This window comes from Myotis daubentonii, chromosome 21 (assembly GCF_963259705.1).
Source record: "Myotis daubentonii chromosome 21, mMyoDau2.1, whole genome shotgun sequence".
In the NCBI taxonomy this organism is placed as follows: Eukaryota; Metazoa; Chordata; class Mammalia; order Chiroptera; family Vespertilionidae; genus Myotis; species Myotis daubentonii.
The window spans coordinates 6947709-6966783 of record NC_081860.1 but is presented as its reverse complement, the minus strand read 5'-3'; the positions used below and the strand labels follow the sequence as shown (position 1 = coordinate 6966783).

Here is a 19075-nt window from a genome sequence, read left to right as displayed (position 1 = left end):
TCCCTCAGCCTGGCCTGCGCCCTCTCGCAGTCTGGGACCCCTCGGGAGATAATGCCCTGCTGGCTTAGGCCTGCTCCCGGGTGGCAGAGGGCAGGCCCAATCCCTAGGTGCAGCCCCTGGTCAGGCTCAGAGCAGGGCCGAGTGGGGAGTTAGGGTGCCGCCCCCTGTCATGCACAGAGCAGGGCGGATTGGGAGATTGTGATGCCACCCCCAGTCAAGCTCAGGGTAGGGCCGATTGGGGGGTTGGGGCACCACCCCCTGTCACACTCAAGGCAGGGTTGATGGGGAGGTTGCGGCGCCAGCCCGTCACGCACAGAGCAGGGCCAATCAGGGGGTTGGGGCACTGCCCCCTGTCACACACAGAGCAGGGTCCATCAGGGGAGTTGGGGCACCGCCCCCTGTCACACACAGAGCAGGGCAGATCAGGGGGTTGGGGCGCTGCCCTCTATCACCCACAGAGCAGGGCTGATCAGGGGTTTGGGTTGCCGCAACTGTCACACTCAGGGCAGGGCCGATGGGGAGGTTATGGCTCTACCCTGTCACTCACAGAGCAGGGCCCATGGAGGGCGGGGGAGGGGGGGTTGGGGCACCGCACCCTGTCACACACAGAGGCGCAGGACGATCAGAGGTTGGGGAGCTCCCTCACATCAGGCACAGAGCAGGGCTGATCAGGAGGTTGGGGTGCCTTCCCCTGTCACGAACAGAGCAGGGCGGATAGGGAGGTTGGGGCCCCACCCTCTGTCACACAGAGAGCCACAGGGCGATCAGGGGGTTTGGGCGCTGCCCCCTGTCACGCTGATCCCGGTGCTGGGAGGCATATTACCCTTTTACTACATAGGATAGAGGCCTGGTGCATGGGTGGGGCTGGCTGGTTTGCCCTGAAGGGTGTCCTGGATCAGGGTGGGGGTCCCCACTGGGGTGCCTGGCCAACCTGGGTGAGGGGCTGAGGGCTGTTTTCAGGCTGGCAGGTGACGGAAGCTCCCAACCGCTCATTTTTATCTTTTTTTTTTTTTTTTTTTTTTTTTTAATTCTGGGCCAGTTTAGCTCTGAGGCTCCAGCTTTTAGGCCTCCTCTGCTGAAAGTAGGTATCTGGTTTGTTTTGGTTCTATTATCAAAACAATGTATAACTCCAGCTCTGAGATCCCAGTTCGCTGAAAGCTGGTTTCTGGGTTTTTTTTTAGCTTCTATATTTGTTACAATGTGCAAACTGCAGGCTCAGAGGCCTGCAAGGGAGGCGGGGAACGTTGGAGTCCTCCGTCACTGAAGCAAGCAAGCCTCATGTTAGTTTCAAGCTGCCTGGCTGCTGGCCGCCATCTTGGCTTTCAGTTAATTTGCATATCTCGCTGATTAGCCAATGGGAAGGGTAGCGGTCGTACGCCCATTACCATGTTTCTCTTTTATTAGATAAGGATATATATATATATATTTCAGAGAGAAAAGAAGAGGGAGATATAGAAACATCAGTAATGAGAGAGAATAATTGATCAAATGTCTCCTGCACGCCCCCTACTGGGTATGGAGCCTGCAACCCAGCATGTGCCCTGACCCAGAATGAACTGAGACCTCCTGGTTCCCATATTTCCATCTTGCCCTCAGTGGTTGATGTTCAACCACTCAGCAACACTGGCTGAACTGAGCTTAGGTAATCTTGCTGTCTCCGATCTTATGTGTCTGGATGTAGGGTAGGTGGATTCTGAAATTTAGGTTTGAAATAAAGATTTTGAAGAGTCTATTAGATCTTTAGAGTAGGTTAGGTTGGGTGCTCAAGCCCAACCCAGCCCAGCCTACTAGCGAGTTCTTCATTGAGCTTGAGCCAGCCAATAATAAATATTAAAGTGGTACACTATTACCCACTTGCTATTGTTTCCTGTACATGTTCTTTTCTTGAGGACCTCTAGAGATAGAATTCAGACTCCCTGGTTCCCCTAGCCAAATACCACTCTCCAGTACCCCCAAGGATCATGAGCTCTCCAACATCCCTCTTCACAGGTTCTTGGACTGACCTTCCTGGAAATTTGTAGTATGCATATGTTTGTATATGTGTTTCCTTTTCAAGTCATAGTCAACAAAGTAATATTAAGCATGAGCTTTTGTGACAGTCTGGGTCTGACACAAAATGCCCACATGAAAAGAAATAAGGAAGAAGCCAGGATAGGCTTTGAGGAACATCAGACTGTGACACAAGTCATATCTCAGGTGAGAGAGAAAAAGAAAGTTGGGAAGAAGTGTCTGATTTTTTCATAAAATCAAGGGAAAGTTCAGCAAATGCACCAGGGAGATCTTGAGCCAAAGGTGGCTGTCAGAAGCAGAGAACTGCTCATGGGAAGTGTGGCCTCAGTGCAAAACCAAAACAGTTTTCAGAGAGTAGTATCTGGCTCTTCATTATTCTCTTTAAAGTAAGAGGACGGTAAAATCAGTTTCATTCCATCACAGCTTCCATGCCTTGTCAATAATTGCTGCCTGCCTTGACCTGTCATTGTAAAACCATTTTCATTTCTTTCTTAGACTTCTATTTTCAACCAGTAAGAGGAAACATCTTTGAGGCAAGACATATTTTGAATGAAAAATAGAAGAACCACAGTTTATTCCGGGAGGCTTCCAGCTGAGCACATGCAGACTGTCCAGAGCCTATTATCTTGGTAAGTCTTAGGAAAATTCCAAAGACATTATACCTTTTTCTAATGTTTCATACTCTGAAAACAAATAGGGTTCTCATATTCCTCATGTCTATGCCTATCACCTAACAACTTTTTTGTTGGAAAGGTGTGACCCAGGCCCAGTACATAAGGACTGTATCATATGTGAGGCCACGATTCTCTGAAGAATTGTGGAAGTTGCTTGTGATCCTGTCACTCTCTGGTGGGAGCCACAAACAGGATGCTGAGTCTCTAGAGCAGCGGTTCTCAACCTGTGGGTCGCGACCCCTTTGGCAGTCGAACAACCCTTTCACAGGGGTCGCCTAAAACCATCCTGCATATCAAATATTTACATTATGATTCATAACAGTAGCAACATTACAGTTATGAAGTAGCAATGAAAATAATTGTATGGTTGGGTCACAACATGAGTAACTGTACTTAAAGGACCAGAAGGTTGAGAACTACTGCTCTAGAGCATTCTTTTTTTGATTTTTTAAAAGTGATTTGAGAGAGAGAAAAACATAGATGCATCCACATTGATTAGCTGCCTCCTGCATGCCCCCTGCTGGGGATTGAGTCTGAAACTCAGCTGTGTGCCCTGATCAGGAATCAAACCGGGGTCCTCCTGGTGCATGGGTCAGTTCTTAACCACTGAGCAACACTGGCTGGGCTCTAGAACATTCTCGTGGTAGACAGACATTATAGGCTCTGACTCTAGCACAATGCCTTGTTACAGTCCATAATGGTTTGCCAATTTAGTTAACTATATAGATGCCTTTTTGTTATAACTGTGTAGAAAAAGCTGGTTCCTCAACAAAATTCTTACTTCCTTGGCATAAAGTTTGGCATGAAACTAATCTGGTCCTATGATTAGTTCTGGCCAGTAGAAGCTGAGTGGAAGTGAAGTGAGCCACTTTCAATCCAGCCCTTACTTCCAACATGTGTTCCTCTCTCTTCTTCTCCATTGACTTGTGTGCTGAACAAAACTTACAGGATGCAAAGGAGCATGGTTCCTGGGTCCCTCTCCCACCTGCATCAGATCATTACATAAGAGAGAAATAAACTGTACTGTGTAAAGTCACTGGGAGTTTAGAGTTATCAGTCATAAATATTTTCACTATTAATAGCACAGCTTTTTTTTTTTTCCTTAAGAGTCATGACCTGTTCTAGTCAGACTTTTCTTTTTCTTTTAATTTCTTTTTAAGTATTGTTGAAAGTATTACATATGTCCCCTTTTTTCCCCATTGCCCACTTCTAACCTGATCCTGCCCACTGCTCCAGGCCTTAACCATCCTATAGTCTATGTCCATGGGTTATGCATAAATGCATACAAGTTCTTTGGTTGATCTCTTCCCACCTACCCACCCCCACCTTCCTGAGATTTGATACTCTGTTCTCTCAACTTTGTCCTCACCATGGGGGCTATCTTTGTCCTCAGGCTGCCTTCCCTTATGGTACCAAAGTAAGTACAGAAGTTTCTCTCTTCATATCTACAGCTTCTACATCCAGGAAAAGCGGGGGTAGGGCAAGGGAAGCTGTCACGCCTGCTGGCTAGCTCTTGAGAGGAAATTTCATTCTCAAAGTCCCTGTTGGACTTCTTGTCATTGGATTTAATTGAACCATGTGCCCCTTCCTGAACCATTCAGTTTGGCAAGGATATGGAATTACCCCATTTAAAACCTTATAATGCAAAAATACCCATAATTACAGGGTTTGTAGAAGTGGGTTACCTGTGGCATTACCAGCTCTTGCCAGTCCTGGACAATGATATCCATGAAGTTGTGGGTGTGATGTGATCATTTGCTTATTCCCTAATACATACTTATTTCAACTTTATATCTTAAAGTTATTTAAAGTTTTGTCTAATACCTAATTATATTATGTTAACACTAGAGATATACACACATCACACTTTGGCAATACTGGCTTTGATAGAAGAGGGAAAGAAAGTGAATGGTGTTAGAGGATGAGCCATGGATGAACAAAGGGTGGAGTTTGTTACAGGGACAATGAATCCCCCTAGTATGTAAAAGAGGATTCACTGAGAAATGTTGGGAAATGAGAATGAAAAATTGGTGGATTGTGAATGACCTTGAGTTCCAGGCTGAGGAATTTGGGTATTATTACATAGATAAATGATAGCCTTTCTGAGCTTTTCATCATGAGGTGATGAAAGAATTGTTTTAATAATATTAAACTGACAGGTCTATAAAGAATTTATTGGAGTGAAAGTTCTTTGCCATTACAAAGAAATAAAGGTAGCATGACTTAAAGTAGAAGAAGGGAAACATAGGAGGGGAACATTTCAAGGAGTGAAGAAATCTGATGTGCAGCATGAAAAGAATGCATAGTCTAGAGTGATTCCAAGGTTGTTAGAATAGGTTCTCTAATACAGGAGCCCATTTAGCCTGGAGACATTGAGTGTGTGTGTGTTGGGAGAGGTTCTCTGATTCAGATTTTTGGCTGACCCAGAGGCAAGTTCCTTATTCAGCAGACTTCTGAGTCTTTCCTAATACATCACTGCATCAGGAGTGGGAAAGTTTGACCCTAAAAGGGCAATGACACCACTGAGTAAGTGGTTTCAACACATCAGTCCTGAATGTCAGACCCCATAATCTATGCTGAACCTCCTTCCCCATCAAGACTAGAGCTAGACACCTCCCTTCTGACAAAAAAACCCTGCCCCACTTCTGCCCCTGCCCCTTAGTGGTGTCACATCCCTCCTCCCTTTAGAAGTCCCAGCCAGACCCTGCACCACAAAACTGTGACTGGTTTTTCATGTAAAGGACTATCAGAGTCCTATTTCTGGAGCATAAAATCTTCCTGATATCTGTTGGGCATCATCTTAGAAGAGTGGACAAAAGGAGCAGGTGATGGAGAGAAACTGCTGTGGGACAGTCAATCTTGGCACAGAACAGCATTGGCGGCCTTCCGACTCACTCACCGTAGGGTATTTTACAATCATTTCCACCCTATATCCTAGACCAGCTGTGGGCAAACTATGGCTCGCGGGCCGGATCCGGCCCGTTTGAAATGAATAAAACTAAAAAAAAAAAAAAGAAAAGACCGTACCCTTTTATGTAATGATGTTTACTTTGAATTTATATTAGTTCACAGAAACACTCCATCCATGCTTTTGTTCCGGCCCTCCGGCCCAGTTTAAGAACCCATTGTGGCCCTCGAGTCAAAAAGTTTGCCCACCCCTGGGATAGACGCTCAAATCAGGAACTGCCCACTGGTGGTCAGTGCGCTCCCACAGCCAACCTCCCGCAGCTGGCCAACCTCTCGTGGGCCCTCCCCCCAGCCAGCTGGCCTGATCGGGACTGTGTGAGAAGGTCCCCATAGGCCCCTATCACCGGCCAGGCTGAGGGACCCTACCTGTGCATGAATTCGTGCACTGGGCCTCTAGGCCTATCTAATAAAAGAGAAACATGGTAATTGGTGTACAACCGGTACCCTTCCCATAGGCTAATCAGGGTGATATGCAAATTAACTGCCAACTAAGTTGGCGGTTAACCACCAACAAAGATGGCGGCTAATTTGCATACTGCAGGCAGGATGAGACAGCACCATCCTGCCTGACCCTCCACCATCCAGGCCTGCTATCTGTGACCTGGATGGCGGGCGACCCAACCCAGGGCTGGCGGGGCGTGACCGCAGCTGTCCCCCACTGGCCAAGACCCCAACCCGCTCCCCGCCTGCAGATCAGGGCTGGCCGGGCAGCTGTGGCGCCTGCCTGTAGTCACGCCCCCAACCCGCTCTCCGGGTAGAGCGGGTTAGGGCTTGACTGCAGGCAGAGGCCCCGACCTGCTTTCACCAGCAGACCGCCAAGCCCCCTGTGTGCACCCTGGGCGGCGGGGGGGGGGGGGGGCGTTATGGGGGGTGGGGGGGGCTTGGTGGCACGAACAAGCCACCTAAACCACACCCCAGCCGGGACCCCAGTGTGGGGCCCAGGGCGGGCGGGGCCTCCGCAGCTGCAGTGTTTGGACCCAGGCCTCCAGCCTGCCCTGAGCTCTGCTCAAGGAGGGGCTGGGGGCCTGGGGTTCACTAAACTTTTCTGGAGCTGCTCCCCACACTCCCGCTCCTGCCCCAGAACCACACTGCCCGCATCAAGGCTCCTGGCAGCTTCCTGACAGGTGGGCGGCAGGATAGCTGAGTAGAGCAGGGGCTGCAGGGTTAGTGAAATTTTCTATGAGGGGTCATATCTATACTAATAAAAGCCTTGGGGGTGATCTGGCCAGCAGGGGAGGGCAGTTGGGGATGATCAGGCGGCAGGGGAGCTGTTAGGGGGCGATCAGGCTGGCAGGCTGAAGCACTTAGGGGCAATCAGGCAGGCACACAGGTGAGTGGTTAGGAGACAGCGGTCCAGGATTGTGAAAGGGATGTCCAACTGCCGGTTTAGGCCCGATCCCGGCAGTCGGACATCCTGGGATCAGGCCTAAACCAACAGTCGACATCCCCCAAAGGGTCCGAGATTGGAGAGGGTGCAGGTTGGGCTGAGGGGCACCTCCTCCTGTGCACGAATTTCGTGCACCGGGCCACTAGTTAATATATAATACAATACATAATTACGCTTTATTATTTTTATAATTTAGTCAGCATCATTTTTCTTCCAATGTTAAAAATAGAGAAAAAACATGTAATTGTCAGATGTAGTCATGATACTTTTTCTTTATTCCATTTTGATAGGCCTTTCTTAACATCGGTCTGGTAAGTGGTTTTTCTTTAGAGGCATAAACCAACATCTTTGTTTGTGTAAGTAAAAGAAAGGCTGCCTTGGGAGTTAGGGACTTGGACTCAGATTGTGACTTATTTGAGCAGTGCTCTGGGGCCCTGTGAATCTCCTTCTATATATACACTCTGAGAAGCACAGGTCTCCTCATCATCCTTTTTATGCCAACAATCTGAAAACAGAAAAAAGGTGAGGAAATGACTGTTGATTGTGGTGACAGAGCGAAGTTGCATTACAAAAGTGTGTTGCCCATGACACCTCGGCTTTATGCAATTTTCTGAAAAGAAGAGATGTGCAGGAAGGTTTAGAACAGGCTTCTGCGAAGTTCTGGGCCTCTGAAGATCATAAATGAAGGAAGACCACACCAGGAATATAACACAAAGATGGCAAACACCAGATGGAATAGAGGTAAGACTTCCAGCCCTTCCTTACGCTAACAGTGTTTAGTAGGGCTTGTCTGCAGGTGACATAGACAAGCTCTGCAGAATTTTGTTTATTTCTTATCTCAAGAAAAATTCAATAAATGAGTAGCTGTTTTTCAAGGACTACTTAAGTATGTATGTGCACCTCATAACACATTTGCAGGTCAATGTTGAAGAATACTACAGAGGCAGCAGTGCAGAGGAGCAGGTGATGTAAATATGACACAAAGGTGAACATGGCAGAATGCTAGGAAATCACAGGTGAAATGACATGTCAGAAACTGTAAAGTAGTTAAAAGGAAAGGTAAAAATTAGGTGTGGGCAGTGGCAAATGCATCTGATCAGTGATTGAATTGATCTGGTTCCTGGTATAATTTGAAAACAGCCCTTGTGTCATACATTCTGCTAATTTCCACTCAGCTGGGCCAGGTCTCCTCTGAGACCATCCTGCATGTTCTCCCGGTACCACCTTCTCTACAAATACATAAAACCGAAATATTCAAAGTATTAATGAAAGAAGACAGAGGTGACCATCCAGCCCTGGTCCTGAGCAAATCAACTTGGAATAGTATTCAGGGAAGGTAATATTACAAACACCAATTGAAGGAGGGTCTTACAAGAACAGCCCCTGATTCATGTAAGTAAAGAACATAACCTGGAACAGGCAGTCACCCAGAAACTTTATCTGGAGGAAAGGTGCAGAAGTGGAAGCCATGAACCTAGACATAGTCACCCCCCAGGGAGAGAAACAGCAAGGGGGACTCATTACGCTGTCTGTAAGATGCCTACTCCCAGACACATCCTTCCCTCTCAGAGGAAAATAGTTTTAGAAAAATTTTGTGGAGTCTATTCCTCAGGGCTCTCCACACAGCTCAGCACTGGTATCCATAGCACATTTCAAATGAGAGTGAGGACAATTTGCAGACCCCATGGTCTGGCTGTAGGAGAGAGAAAGCTACAGGTGGAATATAAAGGAAGAGAGGCCATCATCTCAGTCCATTAGGAGAGATGTGAGGGTCTTAGCTACAGATGATACAAGTGCAAATACTTCCAGCATCACTTTGCAGTACAGAAGTCTCTGAGCCTCATCAAGGATTCCCCACTCCTCTGGAGAGAAGGCAGTGGCCACATCCTCAAAGTTCATATCCTGTCATAATGGGGACAGTTTAGTCCATTATCAGCTTCTCTCCTAGGATTTTGCATTTATCATACACCCCAACTTCTATATCCATCTGCTCCCTAGACTTCTGACTACAGAGAATATATCAGGCCTTTGTTTCATCAAAGACACTCACTCCTTATATTCCTACTGATGCAGTGTCTTCCCACGACAATAAGGACAATGAGCATATAGGTCATACCTGCTCTCTAGTACAAACATGTTGGCCACACTGTGCCGTTTGAATACAGTGGGTGTCATGAATATAGGATATGGATAGATGTTGTCCATAATGAGAGTATGAGTGATTTGACACTGTTATTGTCAGGCAATAACCTTGTTATTCCCTACATTCTCTCTGCAAGTCCCTGAAAATTTTGGCATCGCACTTCACCCTTTTGACACCAAGCCTAGGGTGCTGAGGCCATCACTTTGCACTTCCTGGCACACATGTCCTTGAAACACTCATCTCTCACACAGCTTCATTCCCAGGGGAAAAATGCCAAAAGTAAGACAAATACATCATGACTTGAACCAGTTTTCTTCTTCAACTTCTTTTCCAATACTCCAATTCACCCTTTCAGTAATGTATTTCTCTCTTACCCTTCACCCTTTCCAATGCCAGACTAGATGACACTGATGTATGCCCTCTCATTCCTATTGATCACTGTAACGGCCCTCCACAATAAAATGCCGGTTGCTCATATATTTCACCTAATCTCTGGACCAAGAATGTACCACTACTATAGACCCTCTTTTTAGGACTTAATATGAAATTCACTATATCAGATTATCCAAACATCACCAGAAATGAAATCCACTATCATTCCATCTTATGTCAATGTCAGGGGCCATGAAGCCATGATTGCACATGCCTTCTCCAAGTACACATCACTCTCTCTACCGTAACTCTCACAAACATACACTCCCACAGTCCCAGCCCCCATAGTCATCTCCCTGACTTCCTAATCATTACTCAGTAAGTGTGGTTTTGTTAATGCCTGGAAAATTCAAACTGAATTAAGTTCTACACCAACTCTCATAGTCCACACTCAATGAGACGCCTTCAGTCCTTCTATGATAACCTACCTCCCTGATTGTTTTTTTTTATTCAACCTCACCTATTGAGAACCACATCAAATCTCAGATATGCAGAGCCCACCTCTTCTGGTGCTGCACTTGAGGTCCCTTCACCAGTCACAGCCTTGAGCACTCAAATCCCATCACCTAAGACCCTCTCTCACAGGTCCACTGTGTCTCACATATGACCACTCATTCCCGTATATAAATCAGTCAGACTACTGACCATACCAAGGCTCTCAACACAATCCTGGTGTGTGATTCACAAGTAAAGCTGCAACAGCTGCATTCTCATCTTGTTTGAATTGCTCTTTGCTCTCCAATTAAACAGAAAAAAAGTTTTTAAAAAAGTGATCTACAACTCTACCCTGGTCACTACACTCCCGACTTTAAAGAAGGTTTCAACCTGAACTTGTCCTGAGTACCAGATGCTCATAAAATGCTCTCTGAAATATCGCACACCAATACAGACAAAAAATAAAAGTTTGGTGTCCCCAGTGAACATTACACTTCTACTCTGAATATCTGCATCTCAGTTGATGGTGCTTCCATACCTGCAGCTGCCAAATGCAAACCTTCAATCATCCCTGGCTCTTACCTCTCTCTCAGCCTCAAAATTAGAAAATCCAGTTGACGGCAGATAAAGCACCAATCCACAATCCAACAGCTTATATCACTCCCACAGTCACCCTCATGGGCCACTTACCATCATGTTCACCACAGCAACCTCCATCCTAGACTTTCTACAACCTCCCTCACAGCCATTTGCTTTGTTATGCTTCAGGCACCCGAAGTCTAATGAGACCTGGGTCAGATCACCTGCCTCTGCTGCTCCAAATCTTCCATTACTCCCATCACCTGCAGAACAGACTCCAAAGGTAGCACAAGCTCCTCTAGACCTCACTCCTGTCCCAATGTTACCAGTTCCTATTTTACAAAATAGACACAAGCCCCAGCTGGTTTTTCTCAGTGGATAGAGCACCAGCCTGTGAACTGAAGGGTCCAGGGTTTGATTCCAGTTAGGGGCACATGCCAGGGTTCTGGACATAATCCCCAGTGGGGGGCGTGCAGGAGTCAGCCCACCAATGAATCTCTCCTATCATTGATTTTCTATTTCCCTCTCCTCCTCCCTTCCTCTCTAGAATCAATAAAAACATATATTTTTTAAAAAGGACACCAGTTGGTTCCTGAATGAACTCAGTCTTCACTCTAAGCCTTTACACATATAGGAACCTATGACTGGAAGGTCTTCTCACATATGATTCCACTGTTTTCCAAAAACAGGGATCATTTCAGACAATCTTAGACATGTACTTAGAATTCTGGGCTTGGTGTCTCATCAAGGGCCCCAGATATAAGGGCTAGAACAGAGGCAAGACAATCCCAGGATACCACTATCACAGATGCTGTAAGAGTGGGGCCCTGATATCAGTCATACAAATCAGAACTCTTAAACCACTCTGCATCTGCAGGAATCTGTGTTCAGAGAAAGATCTGCTGAGACTCTGGCCACCAACCCCAGGATCCATGGGGTCAGACTCCTCAGTACCATTTCCAAGCCAATGGGGTCACGTGTCCTGAAAATGACCACAATTCTTCAAGACTCAGTCCTCAGTGCACACTCTTGCCAGTTACCTTATCTTTTATAGGACTTCTGCCTCTTGTCCCCAACTGCTATCATCTCTCTTCCAGTCTGTTCCTCTTCTGAGCTGCTTTGGGGAAGGTTTAAAGAACTACCTCACATAATGTCCCTCTTTTGGTGAGGATCTTTCATGTCCCCAGTTTCTTGAGAATGAAAGTAAAACTCCTCGTGCAAAACTCTGCCTCATCTTGTTTGTTGCCTATAGACACAAAACAAGTCCTGGGTTTCCCAAATCCTCCTAGTTCAGTCACACCATCACATCCTCACATGGAGGTATTGTAACCTGTTAACCTCTTTCCCCATTTTGTCACACATGAGCTACTCACTGTTCCTGGCAGTGCGACCTGGACTGCAGGACCCCAGAGGTGCCCACACCCCAGGCCTGGAGGGTTAACTCGATGAGTCTTTGTCGAACTCTGTAAGCAGAAACGAGTCCACGAGTCACAAAAGCCCAAATTCTGGCGTTTGGCATGTTGGGGCTCAGCAAACCGCAGACACACCACTGCATAGGGAGATACTGCCTCTGATGCCTTGTCCTACTGGAGACCTGGTGCTGGGAAGCCTCAGTCTCTGTGAACAGACCAAAGAGATCAACATGACCACCAGGTAGATTCAAGAAGTCCCAACAAGGTAGATTCAGGAAGTCTCACCCTTACCCATGTACACCTGGTTAATATGCCTCTCCTGGTCTTTCATTGGCTAACTCCAGCCATCATTAGGAGCATAGCCCTTTAGGTAATATACCTTTCCAGGCCTCCCAGGTGTAAATAGGATCCCAATCCCTCACTGACCATTGTGAATATTGGTGTTTTGGAGCCAGAGTGGTGCTGGGAAATGACAACATTAGGATCCTGTGGCTGGTGGTACTTTCTGGGGTTTGTTGTCTCCAACTGATTTTTTGGTTAATTTGATTTTTGAGAGAGAGTATAGGACAGGAAAGAGAGAAGCATGGATCAGCTGCCTCCTGTCGACTCCTCACCCAACCACTGGGAATCCAGCCAGAACACCAGGCTTGTGCCCCATGAAGAATATAACCAGAAACCTTTCCAATCATGGGAAGATACTCAAATATCTGTTATTACAGCTATCAGATTTTTTATTTTTAATATAAAGATATCACATTATTTAAGAGTCAAATGAGGCTATGAGAGAATATATGTAAACCAATTTTATTTAACAACAAAATTTGAAATGCTCCAAGAACAAAAAGTTGAGATTGCATACATTGTTAGAATGTTTGTATTCAGTACACATTTTGAAGCCATGGAGCTAATAGCTACTGAATGTTTACTACAGGTGCCAGGCCTGGAATTCAATGCTTTTCATGCATTATTACGACATTTAGTCCTCTCTGCAACCTGAGATTTTATGAAGAGGGAATTGAGGCTCAGATGCTTGACATAAATTGCCTGATTGTAGAGTTAATTAAAGGCAGGACTGGAAGGCAAACTATGTGTTTCTAATAACAGAGCTCTGACTTCTAATGTTAGGCTCTGCTGCCTCCGGAGAGTAGAATTGTTAACGCACAGCCATTAGAACCCGTAGATGTTGTAGTAACAAACAGCCCCAAAGCTTCAGTGGCTTATACTAAAGAAGGTCTCTTTCTTGTTGATGCCACATGTCCTCCCTGGTTCTCCAGGGACCAGGTAAAGATGCAGCCACCATGTAGGTACCTGCTAGGTGTTAGTAGCAATGAACAAGGTTCAGTCACCATGTAGGTAACTTCTAGGTGTTAGTAGTAATGAACAGAGAGAATGCCAGTCTCTGATTCCAGAGTCTTGTGTTAGTAGTGACAGTCTTCACTCCCACCACATTATTGGGTCAAAGCTCATCACGGGGCTGTAGCCACATTCAGGGCTTTAAGAAGGTAACCTGACATACTTGGTGGGCCCTATGTAGGACACCATAAGGTGCCAATCAATCTGGGGGACTTTGGTAGGAAATAACCGCAGGAGTTAGTCTGCATGGATTGCTTTCTCTTCATCCAGGTGCACTTAGTCCCTGAGCTTCCCTAAGCCATCACGGGCAAGATTCAAATGCGTGAACTTCAAAAAGAGGAGTTTCGTCAGTGTTCCTTGGCAGTAAACTCAGAACTACTTCTGAGTGAGAAGTTGTTTAAATCCTTGGCTGCCTCAGTTCCTACAATGTGGTGAGGGAGAAGACACATATGATAAGAGAGTTGATCAGGAAGCACACAGGACTGCAAGCATTCCAGCACCCATGTTCTTTTACATCAACATCAGTCGCTACCCAGCCTCCAAGTCTCTTTATCATTTCAATTGCCCTAATGGGCACTCCCACTGGGGATCACAGTAAAATATGCTGACATTTACATCAATGATGACCCTGTGCTTTCCACTCATTCTGTGCATGAACATGTGCTAAATGCGTTTTCTTTATGTTCTCCCCATCTCCACTGGGGCTCCTTCCTCCTGCTGGTCACAGTGCTCCCGGATGGCCATGCACTCCCACTAGATTACCAGGATACAGAAGTTCTGGAGTGATGCACTGAGCATACCTAGGTACCTTCCTCTATTAGGTGTCAGCATAGCTTTGACATGGGCAAGGGTGTGACCTGTTCTCCAGGGACCAGGAGTCTCACAGGACTGTCCCTGTCCTCTCCAGGAATGTCCAATTCCTTATTCCTAAAATGGATAATTATGGGCCTTAGAGTTCTTCCCCTCAGCGTTGCCCCATATTCATCCATATGCATCAGAAATCAGGCTGCACAGAGGGCAGCTGTCTCAGGCAGGCACATCTGTGATGTGTGAGGACCGAGGGTGTGGACACTGTTGACTATTCCAGACTCAGGAATTATCAAGTTGTCTGTCCTTGGGAGCTGGCATTCTAGTGGAGGACATCCCAAAACAAATGGGGTAAGGTTGCTACAACAGGTGATAAGACAGAAACGTGAAGCCAGGGTGATCACTGCAGTCTCCCTCAGACAGTGTGGGAAGAGGTGTGAGGGCCAGGATAAGTGCATACGGGGCATATATCATCTGAGCACAGCTCTGCATATATGGAAATGTAAAACATTCACGTATACTGCAACAATTTGATAAGTAAAACATACATCTATATAAAGAACATTTACCAGAATCATCTGATCTCAGTGGAAGTCTGTCTTCTTTCACAAAAGAGGCTACTAGAATCTGACCACAAATCTGAGAATAAACCCACACAATTTGTGCCATCGTCATGATCCCCTCATTGCTTTTATTCAAGCACAAAAATCCCCAATGCTTTTTGAATAAAGTAATCTGTTTATTTTTTTTAACTTAGGTTAGTCTTTGAGTGATAAAAATTAACTTACCTGTGAGGGAAGGTGATTCTGAGGGATTGCAACATAGATTTGGAAACTAAGGAGTGTAGAGCCCATGGTGAAGTAGAAATTGTGCTTCCCTAGAGAAACCCAGGTTTCTAATGTCTAAAAACACTAAGTAGGAAGCATGAATCGGGCAACTAGCAGTCTTTCTTTTTCTTTTTTCCCCCTCACCCTACGATTCTTGTTCAATTTACTCTAGAGAATGGAAGGGTGGGAGGATGTGGGGGGGGGAGAGGGAGAGAGAGAGAGAGAGAGAGAGAGAGAGAGAGAGAGAGAGAGAGAGAGAGAGAGAGAGAGAGAAATCCACAAGGAAGACACACATCCATTGGTTTCCTTCCTTATGTGCCCTGACATGGCCCTAGGATTAAACCCCCAATTGAGGTCTTTGCCCTTGACCATAATGGAACCAGAGACCATTCACTCCTGGAGCCAAAGCACTGACCACTGAGGAACTGGCCAGGTCTTCCAGTCTTTCCTCAAACACAGGATCCTCTGGAGACCTCGGAGGCTGATGGTGGCTTTCTAAAGATGATTTTTTTTTCTTTTTCCCCCCTCCATGTCTGGGTTTAATTGTTTGCAGAATGCCCCACAAAGAAGGGATTTGCGGATACTTCCCTGTGCAGAGGACAGTGCGCAAGCACGGATGGAGACATGATTTCCTTTAAATAAAAGCTACCCACAGAGGCCCGCAAGGCCGGGAGGGGCGGTCCTGTGGGGCGGGGGGCGGATGGGAATCCCCAGGACATGGGAGTGCCCCCCCCCCATGGAGGCGTTGAATGCAGTGTCAGTGGTCATGATCAGAAGGGTTTCATCCTAGAGACAAACCCGGTGCTACCATCATCTGGCGGGCGGGACGGGGGGGGACGTTGGAATTTTCTGGAAGGTCAATGATCGGTAACCATGAGGGGCCTCCGCGGCCCTGGGGCCCCGTGTCTGGGCTGCGGGACCCCTAGAGGCCCTCCTGCAGCTCGAGGGACAGGACCAGCACGAAGGCGATGCCCCTGCCCCTGAGGACGTTGGACCAGGCGCCCTTGAAGGCCTTGGCGCTCTCAGCCCTGAGGACCTGCCACCGGCCCTCAATAGTGCGCATGTGCAGGATGCCGGCTCCTTGGCGCCCGACTGCAGCGTCCTCCTTCACTGCCCGGGGCCAAAGGGGTAGGAATCCAGGCCCGCCACGGCGTCACGGACCGGGGATCGTCCAGCTGGTGAGGATGTGGGTGTTCTTGGGGTAGGGGGGCCTGGCTTTGGCCATGGTGTACACCCCAAAGTAGGCTGCCTGGTAGCTGATGATGATGCCTTGCGTGGAGAAGCTGAAACCCTGGTACCAGCCCCGGATGCCGTCCGACTTGCTGATCTGCACCAGGCAGGCTCTCAGGCCCTTGAACTTCCGCTCAGCGCCCGATGGCCCCACGTCGGCCACCAGCCGGGTCCGGGTGAAATCCAGGGGCAGAGGAAGCAGAGGGAGGTGGCCAGCCAAGTACCTCCAGGACTGGGTGTGCTTGTCCGCGCCCCCCAGGGTGACCTGCTTATCCTTATCCTTGAAGGCGAAGTTGTGTGCTTGGGTGGGGAGGTAGCGGATGGCAGATGGTGTTGGCCATGTCGCCCCTCCAGAAAGACAGTGCGCCCTGCTCCTCGGGGATGGACACGATGCAGTCCACATACTGCTTGTCGGCCGTGATCTGCTGTCTGGCATGTTGCACCTGCAACAGTGGCTTGACCTGCTCGATAGGAGCCACGGCTGTCTTGGAGGAGATGGCGGTGGAGGAAGTCCTTGGTGAAGGAGATGGCCTGAGGGCAGGAATCTGAGTGGAGGCGCAGAGAGGAGCTGGGAGTGTGGGTGCCTCTGGCTCAGCAGCTGTAGCCATCCCCCCGACCAAAAGGCTAAAGATGATTTATTGAGCTTCATTTACTGTAAATGTCCGAGGCTCTTCATTATCTCAAATATTATTGCATTTGTTCCATATCCTGTCCCATTGTTGTGAATTTTGGCGAGATCCTCTGAAATTCTGTGAGTGCTTATCATCAATTCTGCCTCTGTGTATGTCATTTTCTTCTGGGGTACTATCGTTGTGGTGAGTATACTAAAGTACCTTACAGATTCACCTTTAAGCAAAAGTGTCAGCCACTGGACATTTTATTTGCATTCAGTTATGGAAAATTCCTCTGGTACAGAGGTACCCAACGGAAGGTAGCCTGAGGATCAAGTTAATCTGTGAGCCTTCCTTCAGAGAAGGTCAAGTCCGTCCACAGGGCCTACAGTTCAGCCATGACCCCACTTTCTGATCGTGGTTGTCGAAACCAACCACAGTGACTATCGTCAGCTTCCTGGTCAAAGCACATGCTAAACTGTGGGTTCCACCCCAGTAGGTGGCCTGTGGGAGGCAGCATATCGATGATTCTCTTTCATCATTGATGTTTCTATCTCTCTCTCCCTCTCTCAAACCTCTCTGAAATCAATAAAAACATTTTGAAATGTATTTTTAAAATCAATAAGATGTAAACAAAACCTTAAAGAAATATTTAAAACTTGCCATTTCCCAATTCTTTTACTATTTTATTATAAACTGTAAATCTGGTGCACAAAATGCATGCACGAGTAGCGTCCCCAGACCTGGCCAGTAATTAGGGCTGATCCGGGCCTTCCGGCTGCCAGCCGGGCCCTTCCTTTTGGCTGTGAGCAGGGCCTTCCTTTATTCCACGCCGCCCCTTGGTGGTCAGCGCATGTCATATTGAGTGATCAATCACCAAGTCAAACTCCTGTGGGGACAACTTGCATACTAGGCTTATATATAGAGAGAGACTAGAGGCCCATTGCAGGAAGATTCCTGCAAGAATAGGGCTTCCTGCAGCTGGAGCGAAGAAGAGAAGGGACCGAAACCCACTGAGGCAGGCTTCACTCCCGCCTTGTTTCCTTGGAGCCTCCGCCGCTTGGCTCTGTTACTGTCTCCACCGCCTCTACTTTGCTCTCTTCTGCAGTGCTTCACTTCCTTCTACATTGTCTTCAGTCTTCGCTCCCAGCCGGTATATGCAAATTAACCGCTATCTTGGTAGGGTTAATTTCCAGGTCGTCATTCTGATTGGCTGGTGGGTGTAGCAAATGTACAGTCAATTAACATCTTTGTCTTTTATTATTCTAGATGTTCTTGTGGATACTGATTGCTACCTTATCAATATGTTGGGAATAAAATATGATGATTTGCTACTGAAATATCTTATCATATCCTTGTTCAGTACCATCATTTTGGCAGTTTGAAACTAACCACAATGAAAGGATTTACATGAGGGAAGTTAACAAAGATTACAAACCTAGACTTCACTTAATGTATTATTGAATGCTTATTCTTAGAAAAGAGTGGAGGAGAATGTTAACAATGCATATAAAACCTGTAAGTATATGGTACATGTGGATTCAAATTGTACATAAGTTAAAAATTGAGAATAACATCTTGCTTACAATATTCAAAACCCATAGTTCCATACAGGAAGAAGTCATTCAGTTATTGAGGAATCAGTGACAGTCAAATATATATCTTAGATTGTCAATTGTCCTCATATTGGTTAAAATAATAATTTATTTTAAAAATAGGCAAATTTCTGAGCCATCATCTTAACAAAGGAGATAAAGACAACGAAAATAAATGTATGAAAAACTTTTCACCATCAAAAATTCTTAGGAAATGTAATGAAAGCAAAAACAAGTTCATATATAGACAATTCCAGACCTACTCTTTAAAAAGATTAACCATTGCATGTCCTTGCAGGGTTGAACAAAAACTGGAATTTTTATATGCTGGGCATGGGTGGGAAGGCAAAGTGCATGACAATTTTAAATCACAGTTCTGCATATGTTAAAATGTGAAACATTCACCTATACTGCAACAGTTTTAGTTGAATGGATATCTATAAAGATAACTGAATGAAAATATTCCAAACAGATTTATTTATAACTAGAGGCCTGGTGCACAAAACTTTGTGCTCTTGGTGGGCGGGTTGTCCCTCAGCCTGGCCTGCACACTCTCCAATCTGGGACCCATGGAAGGATGTCCTACTGCCGGTTTACAGGGATCAGGCCTAAA

At 46.6% G+C, this 19075-nt stretch overlaps 1 pseudogene; it reads right to left on the bottom strand.

The window, feature by feature from the left end:
- Positions 1 to 15948: 15948 nt before the first annotated feature.
- LOC132223039 (ADP/ATP translocase 3-like) lies at positions 15949 to 18469 on the bottom strand (annotated as a pseudogene).
- Positions 18470 to 19075: the final 606 nt, after the last annotated feature.